Below are 16,496 nucleotides of genomic sequence, written 5' to 3'. Positions count from 1 at the left end.
CGTGGTCTTGCTCTCTTCCAGGCCAGGAGGCTCTGGCCTTACCACGGACACTTCCCTCACTACAGTTGACCCGACCGGGTGACTGTCTTCTTCAGTTCTTAACTCATCAACTTCACACGATTGGATCACTTCATGACCCTTGGCCTCTATGGCTACTGGCAGTTCTGTCTTATTATCACTCACGCTCACCCGCGGTAAGTCTTCGACCAACTTCTCTCGCAGAAGACTTTTTACTACTCCTCTGAGTTCCTCCATCTCTTCCTTGAGGTTCTTGTTCACACTTTGCCAGGTGGACAGGTGTCCTCTGAGCTCCAAGCTCTCTTTATTGAGCTCCTCGACCCTGTGCTCAGCCGTTTGTCTCAGGACTCTTTCTCATTTGACACACTCATCCACCTCCTCTCTGAGGGCCTTATTCAGTCCTTGCCACGTTACCATGTGGCCTTTGAGCTCAGAGACTTCTTTCTCTAGCCCTGCTATTCTGTGCTCCCTTTCCGGTGTAGCATCATGGTACACACTTGCGGCCAGTCATCACTCGGAAAGAATATCCCACATTCTGGAAATGACATACAGTACATGAACATTGCAATTTCCCAGACATACCCACTGAGCCAATCAGTGCTGCCATTTCCTCAAACTCGGCCCCTTTCTGGACCACCACCCCAACTTGGGTTACCTCCTCCTTCAGAGACTCCACCCCTTTTTGGGTTACCACCCCAATTTGGGACTCCACCTCCTTTTGGGTTACCACCTCGATTTGGGTCACAGCCCCCTTTTGGGACTCCACCCCCTTTCGGGATCTCCCCATTTCGGTTATACCGGTCTTCTCAGACCACAGTTCACACCACACAGTTTATGTCTCTTACGATACCAGACAAGTCCTTGCTGGCACCACCACAGCTCCTGCTGTCACCGATCACCGGCACCACCGGCTGCTGTTCACACACACAGCGGCTGGAGTCACTGCAGCTCCTGCTGCGCCGTCTTCGTGGACCCGCCGATCCACCGGAAGCCGCTTGTCACCTTCATTGCCCCACTGAGCCACATCAAGCCGCTTGTCACCTTATTGACTCCCACTGAGCCACCGCAGGCTGAGTCGAGAAAAAAGAAGAAAAAACACACCACAAAAAACTCAAAAACTCACGTGTCCTGACTGTGTGCTATTCAGGACGCTCCTGTCTCCACCTAAGACCGTCCAACACACAGGGCGCATCGGGTGCGATTCAGGGAGCGACCCTCCTCCCAGGGTCTCCCCACACACCGGCCTCACCAGGTCCAGGGGCTCGGCAGGTGCTCTTCAGGACTCTGTCTCTGCCTGAGACTGCCCAACACTCGCGCCTCACCAGGTCCAAGGTCACACCACGTGCTCCTGGGATCCGACTCTTCTCCCAGGGCTGACCCTCCAGGACCTTTCCTCACTGAACCCTCCAGGTACACTGTCTTCCTCACTGACCCAGGTCAGTACCACACGAACACCAGTCCGTTTCTCCTGTGTTGCCCACACAGGTCCTCAGGTACCTCTTCTCCGCAGAGGCACCCTAGCAATCACCAGTCTCTTTCTCCTGGGGAAGCGGCCGCACTGGGCTCACCGATCCAGACAGTGTCTTACTCACTAGGCCGCCCCACGGTTTCCAGAACCACAGCTGGACAGTGGCTTCCCCACTTGCAGGCCGTCACAGGCTCTGCTCACACGTGGCCGGTCAGCAGCACACCACACGGCTTCCACAACCGTCAGCCCTCCTGGCTCAGTGTTGCTCTTTGCCACTGAATTTTGCAGTCCTTATCCGTTGCTCCCAGCAACAAGGCTACACCACTGCTCATAGCCTTCTCCACCAATTGTGAGGTAACGCTGTCATTCATGGTTGGGGACACTCGCTTGGCAGCAAATAAATCACATCCGGTATGGGTTTTCCATAAAACCATATCATAGTCCTTGCGGTTTATTCACCATCATAGAGCCACAGCAGCACTATACAGCTCATATCCGTAGCATAATCCAAAGCAATTAACATAAAGTTCACCACAGCATAGCGTCCATTGCAGAGCTTCCCTCTGTTAAGCCTGTGATCATACAGGTTATGCTTAGGAGGCTTTCTAGCCTCATTTATCTCCCCCACGTCAGGGTCTCCACGTGGTTCCTTCATTCAGGCTGCAGACGTCCATATCCCTCCAGGGAACTCCCAAGCTCTGGCAGCCATTACACACAGCCGCTCCACAGGCTGTTAGTGAGGAGATCCTTCTCCTCACGGGACCTTCCACACTGGACCAACCAGGTCCCTGCATTCACCACATGTGACCTACCCTGGCCACCATATATGGTCTGTAGCCACACCCACCAGGTCACATGGCTATGACCTCATCACAGGTCCTTCACATACTCACATAGCATTTTACTATAGGTGTTATCAGACACACCCCGGGGTGGATTTGTAGGCAGCTAGAACCCGCCCATATCTCCAGCTGCCTGAAGGCTTCTCCCTAACACATAGACATGAAAGATCAGCTCTGCAGATCAGCACATAACCAAGCCTTCATCTCAAAGCCACCCACTTTGAGATACACATCGGCCACTCAGCATTCTGCCACTCATCCTCTCTCTTGGGACATCCACACAGCGCCCCCTAGCGGACACCGTAGTAATTACACCACACTTCCTAAATGCCTTCTTCTTGTTCTTTATTGCCCTTTTTACATCCTTATTTAGCCACATTGGTGTTCTCCTGTTCCTAGCCCTTTTATTTCTGTACGGTATGGCTAGCTCGCAGTGGATGTGTAAAACGGATTTAAATATTTCCCATTTATTTTCTGTGCTCCTATTTTTGAGGACATTGTCCCAATCAATTCGGCGAAGGTCCTCTCTAAGCTGATCAAACTTTGCTTTCCTGAAATTCAGTGTTTTCGTAACCCCCTTCCAGGGCACCTTACTGAAGGACAAGTGGAATTGTATTATATTGTGGTCACTGTTCCCTAGGTGCCCATCGACTCGTACTTGACCAGTTCCTGTTCTCCCCACCCCCTTCCTTGTGTCCAGGGGTAGTCAAACAGGTTGGGACGGTTTCCAGGCCTCCCAGAGGAGAACAAAGGAGCCTTGGGGATTAAAGAACTACAGGGGGTCATCAAGAGACAGATACAGTCAGGCTATAGACGTACAAGAAAAACACTATGAAAATAAGTAACATAGTAACATAGTTTTGAAGGCTGAAGGAAGACCTTATGTCCATCTAGTTCAGCCTACTTTTAGAAGCCAATTTTCTCCATAGGGAAAAAAATTCCTTCCCCTTAGCTGGGTCAACCATCTACCTATAATATTATGTTATTCATAATGGAATTGTATTATATTGTGGTCACTGTTCCCTAGGTGCCCATCGACTCGTACTTCTGTTATTCTATCTGGCCTGTTGCGTAAAATTAAGTCCAGAAGGGCTGTCCCTCTAGTTGGGCCCTGCACAAGTTGTGACAGACAATTATCCTTGGTCACTGACAGAAATTGGTTTCCTTTCTGAGATACGCAGGTTTCAGGTTCCCAGTCTATGTCGGGGTAGTTGAAGTCCCCCATAATAATCACCTCATTGTGATTTGCTGCTTTGTCTTTGTTTCAATAATACATTTTCAGTGGTTTCTGTTATATTTGGTGGCTTATAACAAACCCCTATGAGGATTTTATTACTTTTCTCTCCTTGTATCTCCACCCATAGAGACTCCACCTCTTCATTTCCCTCTTGTATATCTTCTCTTAGTGTGGGCTTTAAAGTGGACTTCATATATAGACAGACTCCACCCCCTTTCCTTTTTATACGATCCCTCCTAAACAAATCATATCCTTGCAAGTTAGCCGCCCAGTCATAGCTGTCGTCTAACCATGTCTCAGTTATTCCTACTAGGTCGTATTTTTCCTCCTACGTTACCAACTCCAGATCTTCAATCCCATTGGTCAGGCTCCTTGCGTTGGCAAACTAAACCTTATAAACTTTGGTTACAGCATACAATGCCTAAATATACGACTGTGTACCGGGTCGTGGGGGGGGGGCAACACCGATGACCCCAAATCTATCATTTCACAGAGAAAGTATGAGCCCAGAGCAGGAGTGCGGCGCCCTCCGAAATGCTTTACTATATCGCAATAAAAGTGGCGCCCAGATTTGTAGGAATTATTAAACCTATAACTAAGACTCTCCGTGGAAAGGAAATGTGGGTCAGGGGCCACAGTGGGTTGCATCGGTTTAAAATTACATCCGTTGATTTATTCATTAATCTCCGGCATTCCAAGAAAATTCATTACCACCGTACGGCGGCGACACCGATCACGTCCTGTCCAATGTGTACGAACGTGCGGGTCTTATTAAGATTTGAAGTGTTTTGTTATTTATGGCTTGTCTAATGCTATATTTCATTAATCCATTATTTGCCATATAATAAGTAGGGAAAAGAGGAGAGGGGGAGGGGCGCTGCATGCGCCCTAGTGCCATATTCGGGAGCAGAAACTAAACAAATGGATATTGAAATTTGTAGAATTTTGGGAAGAAAAATTTTGTAGGCGAAAAGTTTCTACCCTCCCACCAAATATAGCAGCTTTCATATGGTCCACCTTACCCCACAGAACAATGAGTTAATGATTCATCATTTCCTTAGTTCCCAAGGGTAATGGTATTTTTTGGGGGGAATAGGCAGCAGTGGACGATTTCCGTATGTTAGGAAACTCCATAACAATTCGAAAGAGGTGTCAAAAGATGCCGCCAGAGATATGGTGCCATTAGAGACAAAAGGGGCTTATGTTTGCTTTCAACTCCAAGACCAAATCTTGAGGGCCAATATTGAGATGGAAAGCTCGAATAAGGGTTTTGCTCCTCGTAGAAGACAAAGATATTGACTACTGCCAGTTATGACCAGGACATATTTAAGAAGGACGACGACGAATGTAGAAGTTCTGAAGGACTTCAATCTTCTCATTTCGATGATGACTCAATATGCAGCGACAACACCGGAAGTCAAAAGGAGAATGGCTATGGGCAAGAAAACAATGAAGTCACTGGGCGAGGTCATCCAATCAAGAAACAATTCACAGGCGATGAAGACACGGCTCGTACATAGTCTGGTCTTCTCTGTACGCATACGGATGTGAAACCTGTATGATAAAGAAAGAAGACAGAAGAAGAGTCAACATCTTTGAAATGTGGCGCTAGAGAAGGATGTTATCAATATCATGGATGGCAAGAAGAACAAATAAATCAAGCCAGACATGTCCCTCAAAGCAAGGATCATCAAGCTACGACTTGTCTACTTTGGACACATCATACAAAGAGAGAAATCAATGGAGAAGGACATCATGGTCGAAAGAAAAGAAAGAACAAGACGGAGAGGAAGACCAGCAACCCGATGGCTTGATACTATCAATATGGTGGACCTAACTAGGCTTGCACAAGATCGATCTTCCTACAGAGCGTTCATCCATCAAGTTACCATAGCTCGAGGTTGAGCCGAAGGCCGTTAAATAAATAATAAATTCTATTGAGAGAATAATCCTGGACAGGTTCATGCCACAGGTCAGGGGCTTAGTTGAGGGACTATCAAGAAAACGTGCCCAAGGGTCTTGTTGGCAGAGGTGGTGCCATCAAGCCCCTTGGCCATGGCCAGAGTACAGAGCTAGTGAATTGAGCTGACCCTTAGTGACAGCTCTTCAAGTGGTATTAATAATGGAAATGATGGGTATAGACACCAGTCACATCTGGGCCCTCGCAATGATGGGTCCATTGGTCGCACTGGCACACAAGACCATACCAGTATTCGGACATGTTGGTAACGAGGCTCAGGTAACAGAGGAGATGAGTACAACTAGGTACAGACCTCTCTTCCAAAGGACACATTGCAGCCACATGTTCTGCTTCTGCCTGGGGGGATCTTAAATACCCCAATTCCACATCACTGTCTGACTACGTAGGCTTGGTGACAATCCCAATAGCGTCGTTAATCCTTCCTTTATGGTTGTCAGGAACAAATATAAACCTCATCAAAAGTTCAGAAAACAACAAGCAGCATCTCCCACTCTGGAGGACCCAGCATGTCCATACATTACAATGACAAAGCACTGGGAGCCCTGTAATTCTTCATTTCACCTGCGGGGGTGCTGCAGGGAAATTGAACACTTACTGCTAGCTTCCTTCACAAATTATACTGATCACTGGGAGTTTCCGAAGTATAACTGCTAGGAATTAGCTTATTGTCAGTGGAAAGGAGAAAGCCTAAGCAGAGAACCTCTCTAATGATCTGTTTTTTGCTCCGGCCTTTTGCTTTGGAGATACAACTGTGATGTGAGAGTTTTCCACAGATGCAGAGCTATTCCCGCTGCCTCCACTTTATAACACACCCGCTGGTACATTGTAATATTTGCACTAAGCAAACGCTGCCGTCTGCTCTTCGGAGCGGTGTTTGGTAAACAGTGCCACTTTGGTTTGACTTAGTTCTCCTGATAAATACAACCGCAGCGACGTCCCATTAGTCAGCAGACGCTTCTCGGAGGTTGGTGCGCCAGACAGCGATGGATGATCCCCGACGCTCCGCTCCCAATAGCCAAAGTACCGTCAGTTTATTATGTTTAGTGGGAGCACTGGGATAAATCACCAGTGGGCAAGGAATATACAAAGGGCGGAAACTAAGCTGGCAGAATTAACTGTATGGCTCCTATTAGGAACTGCACAGTAATGAAGCTTCATCTGCTGAGGCTACGACTGTGCTGGGGCGCGGAGGGTAGATGTTCATGAACAAGCAGGAGGTGATGCGGGATTTCAGCTCTTAGAATTGTGAATAGAATAACAGGTATGTTAGCTTCAGAGCTAAAATACGTACAAGTCCTACGCGAATCAGCAGAATAGTGAGTGCAGCTCTGGAGTATAATACAGGATGTAACTCAGGATCAGTAATGTAATGTATGTACACAGTGACTGCACCAGCAGAATTGTGAGTGCAGCTCTGGGGTATAATACAGGAGGTAACTCAGGATCAGTAATGTATGTACACAGTGACTGCACCAGCAGAATAGTGAGTGCAGCTCTGGAGTATAATACAGGATGTAACTCCGGATCAGTAATGTAATGTACGTACACAGTGACTGCAGCAGCAGAATAGTGAGCGCAGCTCTGGCGTATAATACAGGAGGTAACTCAGGATCAGTAATGTATGTACACAGTAACTGCACCAGCAGAATAGTGAGTGCAGCTCTGGGGTATAATACAGGATGTAACTCAAGATCAGTAATGTAATGTATGTACACAGTGACTGTACCAGCAGAATAGTGAGCGCAGCTCTGGAGTATATTACAGGAGGTAACTCAGGATCAGTAATGTATGTACACAGTGACTGCACCAGCAGAATAGTGAGTGCAGCTCTGGAGTATAGATGTAACTGAGGATCAGTAATGTAAAGAAGGGGGCTGGAGGGGGCACAGCCTAAAGGAAGCCCCCCATGACTGCAATGGGCGGGTAAGTTTTTGAATTTGTTATGGCCGGGTAATAGTGATTGGCTGGGATGGGCCAGGGGAGGGGTGGGGGGGCAGCCTGGTCAGGGAAAAAGTGCGGGAAAAGCCACACTTCACCAACGTAACTGAAGGAGAGAAGACCCTACCTTACGAACAGCAACCAGATGGAGACCGTGGAGCAGCTGATGGCCAGACTTCAGGAGGCCGCCCGGTCCAGGAGGGGAGGATGGCTTCAAACCCAGCTTTCCACCCTCCTCAGAGCAACAGACCTTAGAGGGACCAGCCGGCGAGGAAGAAGGACCAGACCCCCCGAAAGGCTGTCACCGGAGGTGACGCGGCGCAGCAGGCGACGGCTGCGGAGCCCCTCCAGGGACCCTGCGGGCGGCGCAGGCACTGGGGTCGCTTCCCCTCCTAGCGCCCGTCCCGGCAGGAATCCGCTCAGCCGGCCTGTGGGCGCTTACAGCCGGAGAACGGAGGGCGCCCAGGAGCAGGAAGCGAGACCGGATGTGACGTTGCGGGCTGGAGATGACTCATCGCGGGGCCCAGCAGCGTCCAGCCGGCCCCAGGGAGACGGAGCAGGCCGCGGCAGGTCTGCTTCCACACGGGGGGGACGTCAGCGGGCGGCGACAGGAAGGACGGCGGCGGGTGGAGTGGCGGCAGGTACCCCCAGGGATGAGGACTGCTCCGGGGTGCCTGGCAGTCGAGGCGCCAGACGGAGTGGCGCGACGGGCGGGCAGGGGCAGCGAGGGGACGCCCTGCTTGGCCCCACCACGGCAGGGAGAGCAGAGGGAGCAGCGGGCTGGAGGGGGCAGCGGGATGACACCCCACCTGGCCCCAGCACAGCGCGGACGACGGAGAGAGCGGCGGGCAGGAGGAGGCAGTTGGAGACCGCCCGACCTGGCCCCAACACAGAAAGGAGGGTAGAGAAAGCGATGGGCACCCCCGACCGGATGTCCGGCAGTCGGCTGGAGTGTCATACGGACCGGTCAGGCTAGTCCGGGTCTAGAGAACGTCGCAGATCCCGTTCAGGCGGGAGTTCAAGGGAGCATCGGGATTCACGTGCTCGGGTCCCCCCTGGTGACGAGGAGGCCAGGGGCGCGGGCCTTGAGCAGCCGAGCGTGCTTCAGGATGACGGAAGGCGTCAGGATTCTGGATATCCGGCTGGCGGGGACACAGCACCCGCGCAGCTTGGTGAGTATGGCTCTATGTCTTGTTTGTTGCCCGCAGGGGCTGTATTACAAGAGATTGGAGATAGGATGGGAGATGTTAGGGAGCAGGGGGGGCGTAGGGGTCCTACCGGGGCTGAGGTGCCCGGACTGAGGGATATTTTAGATACTATGTCAAAAATATTGAGGAGAATGGAAGGGGGGGTAATTGGGGAGGCAGCTCCATCCCCGGCGGGGGCATGGTTAGCGGGGCGTGGTTCCGTCACTCAGTCAGTAGGTGAGGCGGTTCGCTCTGTGGAAGGTGACGAGGGAGCATCGGCGGGGGTATCTGTCTCGGTGCAGACGGAAACGGATAAGGGGGATAAGATAAAACTGGACGATAGGGCAAAGGGGGAGGTTTATGTGTGTTTTGAGGGGACTCTGGGTGCCCATTTGAAAAAAGAGGTGAAAGAAAAGATTTGGCGTGACGAGTATGTTGAGATATTTTCCCTGCTTCCGTTAGAAAAATTTAATCTGGATAAGGGGAAAAAAGATGATAGTAAGAAAGAAGAGGAGGAAAAGAGGAGGTGGCGTCTGATTCCACAGACTTTTGTGAATTGGATGCAGGCATTCGCTATTTTGGCGAGTGTCATAGGTGAAAAGTCTCCGGATAATTGTTCTGGCTTGTTCTGTTATTTGGATGCTATTGGGGAGGCGCATCGTATATACGGGGGGCAGGCGTGGCTGTGATATGACGAGCAGTTTAGACAGAGGAAGGCGGTAAGGCCAGAGATAAAGTGGGACCAGAAAGATATCGGGCTGTGGTTGAAGGTGATGGCTCCAGTGAGGTATGGGCAGTCCTTTCACGGGAGCGGGGGCGGTAGTAGTCAGCCAGCAGGTCATGGAAGCGGTGGTCAGGCAACCCAGGGAGGAAGAAAAAAGTCAGGGACGTGCTGGCAATTTAATGATGGGCAGTGCAAGTATGGGACCAACTGCAAGTTCAGGCATGCGTGCTCCCACTGTAACGGTGGCTCCCAAGGGGCTTCAAAATGTTTTAAGAAGGGGAAGGGTAAGCCAAACGTGGGTGCCGGTCAAGGGGGAGAGCCCGGTGAGAGTTCAAAAGATGGCCCCCTTTCTAAATAGATACCCATCTAGGGCAGAGGCTAGTCTTCTTTGGCACGGTTTTGTTGAGGGTTTCAGGATTCCGCTCCCGGCCATGTGGTTCCGCTTTCGTTTAAAAATTTGCAGTCGGCAGTAATGCATGCGGAGGTGGTTGATGCGAAATTAAATAAGGAAGTGGAATTGGGCAGGATGGCGGGACCGTTCCCCGCGGCTCCAGTGGCGGGTTTGGTTGTTTCCCCATTGGGGGTAGTGCCAAAGAAGGAGCCGAACAAGTTTCGTTTGATTCAACATTTGTCTTACCCAAAGGGCTTGTCAGTTAATGACGGTATTGACCGAGAGTTGTGCTCAGTGGAGTATACCTCCTTTGATACGACGGTGCATTGGGTGCGACGTTATGGGTCAGGGGCATTGTTGGCAAAGACGGACATCGAGTCCGCGTTTCGGTTATTGCCGGTTCATGCAGAAAGCATTCCGCTGTTGGGTTGTTTTTGGGACGGGAATTTCTACCTTGATAGGTGTTTGCCGATGGGTTGTGCAATTTCGTGTTCGTTGTTTGAGATGTTTAGTACTTTTTTGGAGTGGGTGGTAAGGGATGTTGCGGGTGTGGAATCGATCATTCACTATCTGGATGACTTTCTTTTTATTGGTCCTCCGGATTCACCGTTGTGTAGGAATGCGTTAGCAGCCATGGTTTGGATGGCAGAGCATTTTGGGGTCCCGCTTGCATCAGAGAAGACGGAAGGGCCGAAAACCGTTATAAGTTTTTTGGGCATAATCATCGATTCGGAAAGGATGGAGTGTCGTTTGCCAGAGGACAAGTTGTCATTGTTGAAGCAGGAAGTGGATAGGATTGTGAAGTTGCGTAAAGTGACCCTGAAGGAGTTGCAATCAGTGTTGGGGCGTTTGAATTTTGCCTGTAGGATCATGCCTACGGGCCGCATTTTTTCTCGTCGCTTGGCAGGTGCGACGGCAGGAGTAAAGGCTCCGCACCATTTTGTTCGTTTGAATAAAGAGCATAGGGCGGACTTGTTGGTTTGGCAGCGTTTTTTGCAGAATTACAATGGTCGGTCACTGATGCAGGAGGAGGCATTGAGCAATTTTGATTTTGAGATTTATACGGATGCAGCGGGTGGTTCTGGTTACGGCGCCTACTGCAAAGGAAAGTGGAGCGTGGGCCGTTGGCCTCAGGCATGGAAGTTGCTGGGCCATACAAAAAACTTGGCATTGTTGGAACTGTTTCCTATTGTGGTGGCGGTGTTCGTGTGGGGTCCTATGTTTGCGAACCGGAAAGTGCGTTTTCATTGCAACAACGCCAGTGTAGTGGCGGTGATTAACAGCTTGTCGGCCTCTTCTCCCCCAGTGATCAGATTGGTTAGAGTTTTGGTTCTTCGCTGTTTGGAGTTGAATGCAGGGATTTCGGCAGTGCATGTGCCCGGTGTTACGAACTCAATAGCAGACTCTTTGTCTCGTTTTCAGTGGGGGCGTTTTCGAGAGTTGGCACCAGGAGCGGATGCCGCGGGCGTGGAATGCCCTTCTCAGCTGTGGAAGGTGATTTTGGAAGAGCGGGAAGACTAATCCGGGAATCGTTATCGCAGCAGACCTGGTCGGCATACGAATCCTCGTGGCGAGTATGGCAGCGGTGGATGGCAGAATGGGATGGGGTTGATAGTGAGGAGGATAGGATGTTGGCGGTATTGTTTTTGGTCGGGAAGGTGGCCGACAGCGGTTGGTCCACCGCTAAGGTAAACAAATTTGTGTCGGGCTTGGCTTTCGGTTTAAAGTTACAGGGGATGACGGACGTGACAAAGAATTTTTTGGTAAGACAGGCGTTAAAAGGCTTTCGTAGGGGTAAGAAAGTTTGTGATAAACGAAGACCTATTTCGTTTAATACGTTGGAAAGCTTAGGCAGAGTCCTGGAGGGTATTTGTACTTCAGGATTCGAGTTGGTGCTGTTTAGGTTGGCTTTTTCTTTGGCCTTTTTTGGAGCAATGCGGATTGGTGAGGTGGTGTCATGCAGCAAGGTCTCACCTGGTGGGGTGCAGGCAGAAGATATGGAATTTTGGTCAGGGGGCATCGTTTTTTGGATCCGGCGTTCAAAAACTGATCAGCTGGGTAGGGGCAGAAGGGTAGTTTTGGGGCGCATTGGTGGGGCACTAATGTGCCCAAGTAGTTGTTTGGAATCATATTGGAATGTGTGGGCAGGTAGGATGGGGCCTCTTTTGTGCCATGCGGATGGCACCTATTTGTCTCGCTTCCAGTTCATTGCAGTCTTGAAGAGGGGATTGTTGGAGTTGGGCCTTCCCCAGGACAGGTACGGGTCCCATTCTTTTAGGATCGGGGCGGCAACTGAAGCGGACAGTCTTGGTCTGGGGGCGGAGGCAATCAAAGGAATTGGCGGGTGGCAGTCGGATCGCTACTTACTGTATGTTCGACGTTATTAGGGGTTGTGGCTTTGTCCAGTAATTTGTTTTTCCATAATCTGTTATGTTTTTTCAGGTGGCGACCCCTTGCTTGCCTGGATATTTGGACATTTGTATGTGTATTGGGGTGCGCTGCGAGCTGATGCGAGGCCAGATGGTAGGCAGTTGGGTTTTAGGAGGGGACAGGTTCTGGTTCGGTGGTTGGGTTTTCGTGGTATGGTGTGGAGCAGGGTGTTCCCGGAATTTGCCAAGTCCGTCCGCCTGGACCGAACCCCCGACGTTGTCGTCATACATGCTGGAGGTAACGATTTGGGGGTCAGGCCGGTGAGGGACTTAATTAGGGACATACGGTCCGATTTTTTAAGATTGTGGGCATCTTTCCCGGAAGTGTTGACTGTATGGTCGGACGTTGTTCCGAGGAAAAAGTGGAGGCAGGCGAGGTCTTTAAAGGGCATTAACAGGGCAAGGGTCAAATTGAATCGGGCAGTGTCGGGATTTGTGTCTAGGAATGGGGGCATTAGTGTCAGGCACTTTGAGTTGGAGGCAGGTGTCGGTAATTTTTGGTTGGGTGATGGGGTTCATTTAAATTCTATCGGCATTGACCTGTGGGCATTGGCAATACAGGAGGGGATCGAGAGGGCCTTGGTGGTTTTGGGGCACTCACGAGCCTGAGGTGGTCAGGGCTGTTCGTGGTTGGCGGGGGGTGGGGTTCTTGGAGTTGACGGTGATTGGTCGGGGAAGGAGTTGGAAGTAATATTCCCGACAGTTTTAAAAAATGGTATGGGGGATCTGGCTTTTTGGTTATGGGCTCTGGACGGGGTTTTTACCTCGGGAGCTCTGGTGGTGAGTCTCCCGGAACGGGAGTTACGGTGCCCTTGAGCTGGGTTGGACGGCTGAGGGTAACATGGTGGTTTAGTTTTTGGTCTTGGGCCAAAAAGGTTTTATAGCCAGATCTTTTAGCTCCAAGAACCCTCCCCTCATATTATTTGCATTTAATATTTGGATGTTTATTGTTAATGTTTTATTGTTTGTTAATAAATCGGCCGCTGTGGCCATAATTATCCAAAGAAAAAAATGGTAGTCTGTGTTATTTTAAGAATAGGGGATACTAGGAGTCGGGGAGGTTTTTTGGGAGAAGAGAGAAAAACTGGAGTCGCCATATGCGGTCAAGAAGGGGGCTGGAGGGGGCACAGCCTAAAGGAAGCCCCCCATGACTGCAATGGGCGGGTAAGTTTTTGAATTTGTTATGGCCGGGTAATAGTGATTGGCTGGGATGGGCCAGGGGAGGGGTTTGGGGTGGGGGGGCAGCCTGGTCAGGGAAAAAGTGCGGGAAAAGCCACACTTCACCAACGTAACTGAAGGAGAGAAGACCCACCCACCCTCCCTTTTTTGGGCAGCAGGAATGAATTGAAGGTGTTAGGGGATTTATGTAATTTATAAAAAAAAAAAAAAAAGAACGTAGCAGAGGAATTTTGGTGGGAATCTATACGAGGCGCTGCTTGTTGCTGTCGTCACAGTGGCTAAGGGGCGGGGGGTGGGGTTCTTGGAGTTGACTGTGATTGGTCGGGGAAGGAGTTGGAAGTAATATTCCCGACGGTTTTAAAAAATGGTATGGGGGATCTGGCTTTATGGTTATGGGCTCTGGACGGGGTTTTTACCTCGGGAGCTCTGGTGGTGAGTCTCCCGGAACGGGAGTTACGGTGCCCTTGAGCTGGGTTGGACGGCTGAGTGTAACATGGTGGTTTAGTTTTTGGTCTTGGGCCAAAAAGGTTTTATAGCCAGATCTTTTAGCTCCAAGAACCCTCCCCTCATATTATTTGCATTTAATATTTGGATGTTTATTGTTAATGTTTTATTGTTTGTTAATAAATCGGCCACTGTGGCCATAATTATCCAAAGAAAAAAATGGTAGTCTGTGTTATTTTAAGAATAGGGGATACTAGGAGTCGGGGAGGTTTTTTGGGAGAAGAGAGAAAAACCGGAGTCGCCATATGCGGTCATGTATGTACACAGTGACTGCACCAGTAGAATAGTGAGTGCAGCTCTGGAGTATAATACAGGATGTAACTCAGGATCAGTAATGTAATGTATGTACACAGTGACTGCACCAGCAGAATAGTGAGTGCAGCTCTGGGGTATAATACAGGATGTAACTCAGGATCAGTAATGTAATGTATGTACACAGTGACTGCACCAGCAGAATAGTGAGTGCAGCTCTGGAGTATAATACAGGATGTAACTCAGTATCAGTAATGTAATGTATGTACACAAAAGCTTGCAATGTATTACCATCTTTTCAGTTAGCCATTAAAAGGTATCAACTACTGAGGACTCTCAATCCTGAATATTTTTCTATCTACTGGCTAACACGGTACAAAGATATACATCTTTCCTGTATCATGTATGTACACAGTGACTGCACCAGCAGAATAGTGAGTGCAGCTCTGGGGTATAATACAGGATGTAACTCAGGATCAGTAATGTAATGTATGTACACAGTGACTGCACCAGCAGAATAGTGAGTGTAGCTCTGGAGTATAATACAGGATGTAACTCAGGATCAGTAATGTATGTACACAGTGACTGCACCAGCAGAATAGTGAGTGTAGCTCTGGAGTATAATACAGGATGTAACTCAGGATCAGTAATGTAATGTATGTACACAGTGACTGCACCAGCAGAATAGTGAGTGTAGCTCTGGAGTATAATACAGGATGTAACTCAGGATCAGTAATGTATGTACACAGTGACTGCACCAGCAGAATAGTGAGTGTAGCTCTGGAGTATAATACAGGATGTAACTCAGGATCAGTAATGTAATGTATGTACACAGTGACTGCACCAGCAGAATAGTGAGTGTAGCTCTGGAGTATAATACAGGATGTAACTCAGGATCAGTAATGTAATGTAATGTATGTACACAGTGACTGCACCAGCAGAATAGTGAGTGCAGCTCTGGAGTATAATACAGGATGGAACTCAGGATCAGTAATATATGTACACAGTGACTGCACCAGCAGAATAGTGAGTGCAGCTCTGGAGCATAATACAGGATTTACCTCATGCCCTTTATCTGGAAACAATTCATTTCTGTAATAACAGGTCTTATTGGACACCTACCCTCTATACCAATTACAGTCGATGTTGTCACCTTCCTTTTCACTTTTCCATGCGCCCTACACAGATACCGGCACCATTGAAGTAATGTAGAAGCGTTTCCGCATCTTTGTGTTCGTGCTCCGTGTTGTTCCATGTTCTGCATCTGCTGCGAAAGCTGGAAAAATGTGACTCCTGGAGGAGACGATAGAAGATTTTTCATATTTTCTGTATAGAACATCTTTGCCTCCTGTTGTATATACAAGTGCGGGGACAGCCGGACCCCGGACACGAGCGGTTGGATAAAATACAAGAACTAGTGAGATAAATATACTTTTTTCGGTACCGGACTGGCGGCCGAGCACCGGGTCTGTTTATGTTTCTTTGTCGTGGACTGTCCCTAATGTGACTAGTGATGGCACATTAACATCGCCTCCCTCCATAATGGTAGGAATCCCAGTTAGGGGCTCCTTCATCATTAACTCCATATGCTTTGAAGAGGACAGTCCCTTTAATGGTCCGGCTGGTTTTCCCATTTATCAGGTGTGGTGTCCATGTCGGAGGCAGCGCGGTGATCTCAGGGTGATCTTCTTGTCCTCCTCCTTCCTAAGCCCCCAGCCGTGTTCTAGAACTGTCATCTTTCTCGCCTCCGGTCGTGTCCCGTATTCACTTAATTGTTCTGTAACATGCTGCTACAAACAAGATGTCTTTCTGACTGGTTCCTCTGTGTCAAGGTGATCCTAAAGGGGCAGGTCCGCAGAGATTCCAGTAATTGAACCGCTTCCAGCTATGATAAATGATCGCGCTAAGTTTCAAAAAGTTTATTTTTATGTTCTGCAACATCGGAGATAATGACTAAATGCAATAATATTGTAGCGGAGTTCCATGGGCTGGAAGATGATGATCCGAGGTCACAGCTGAAAATTCATTATGGGTCAAAAATAGTCCAGGATATAACTCAATGTCTGGAAGTTTTGGGTGGTGATGCGCCGTCGTAGACCATACTTATCAAGTTAATTCTAAGAGCCTCCAGGGCAAGGCAACAGTTTCGCAAACCCATGCCTTTTTCACTTACTACAACCAATTTTTCACATCAGGGCTCCATCTAAGGATGAAGAATCCTGGTGTCATGCTAGAAAGCTCCTAAAAGTGCTGCTGACCCGGGAGGTTTTGGCAGCGACCTAAGAGGTTTGCCAACTTCTTCAAAAGTCCAGGTGGTTTCACCTTTTTCTGGGAGCCCTGCATACA

General features: G+C 49.2%; 1 long non-coding RNA gene across 1 annotated transcript in view; it reads right to left on the bottom strand.

The window, feature by feature from the left end:
• Positions 1-2,664: 2,664 nt before the first annotated feature.
• The window catches only part of LOC141083336 (uncharacterized), a 150,076-nt gene continuing 136,244 nt past the window's right edge, over positions 2,665-16,496 (bottom strand). Inside the window, exon 3 of the long non-coding RNA XR_012230690.1 lies at positions 2,665-5,119. This is a non-coding gene — a long non-coding RNA (uncharacterized lncRNA). The remainder of the gene's footprint in view (positions 5,120-16,496) is intronic.

Source organism: Dendrobates tinctorius, unplaced genomic scaffold (genome assembly GCF_039654945.1).
Source record: "Dendrobates tinctorius isolate UK_male_01 unplaced genomic scaffold, ASM3965494v1 ptg000020l, whole genome shotgun sequence".
NCBI classification, from domain to species: Eukaryota; Metazoa; Chordata; class Amphibia; order Anura; family Dendrobatidae; genus Dendrobates; species Dendrobates tinctorius.
This window is presented reverse-complemented; position numbering and strand designations above follow the sequence as displayed.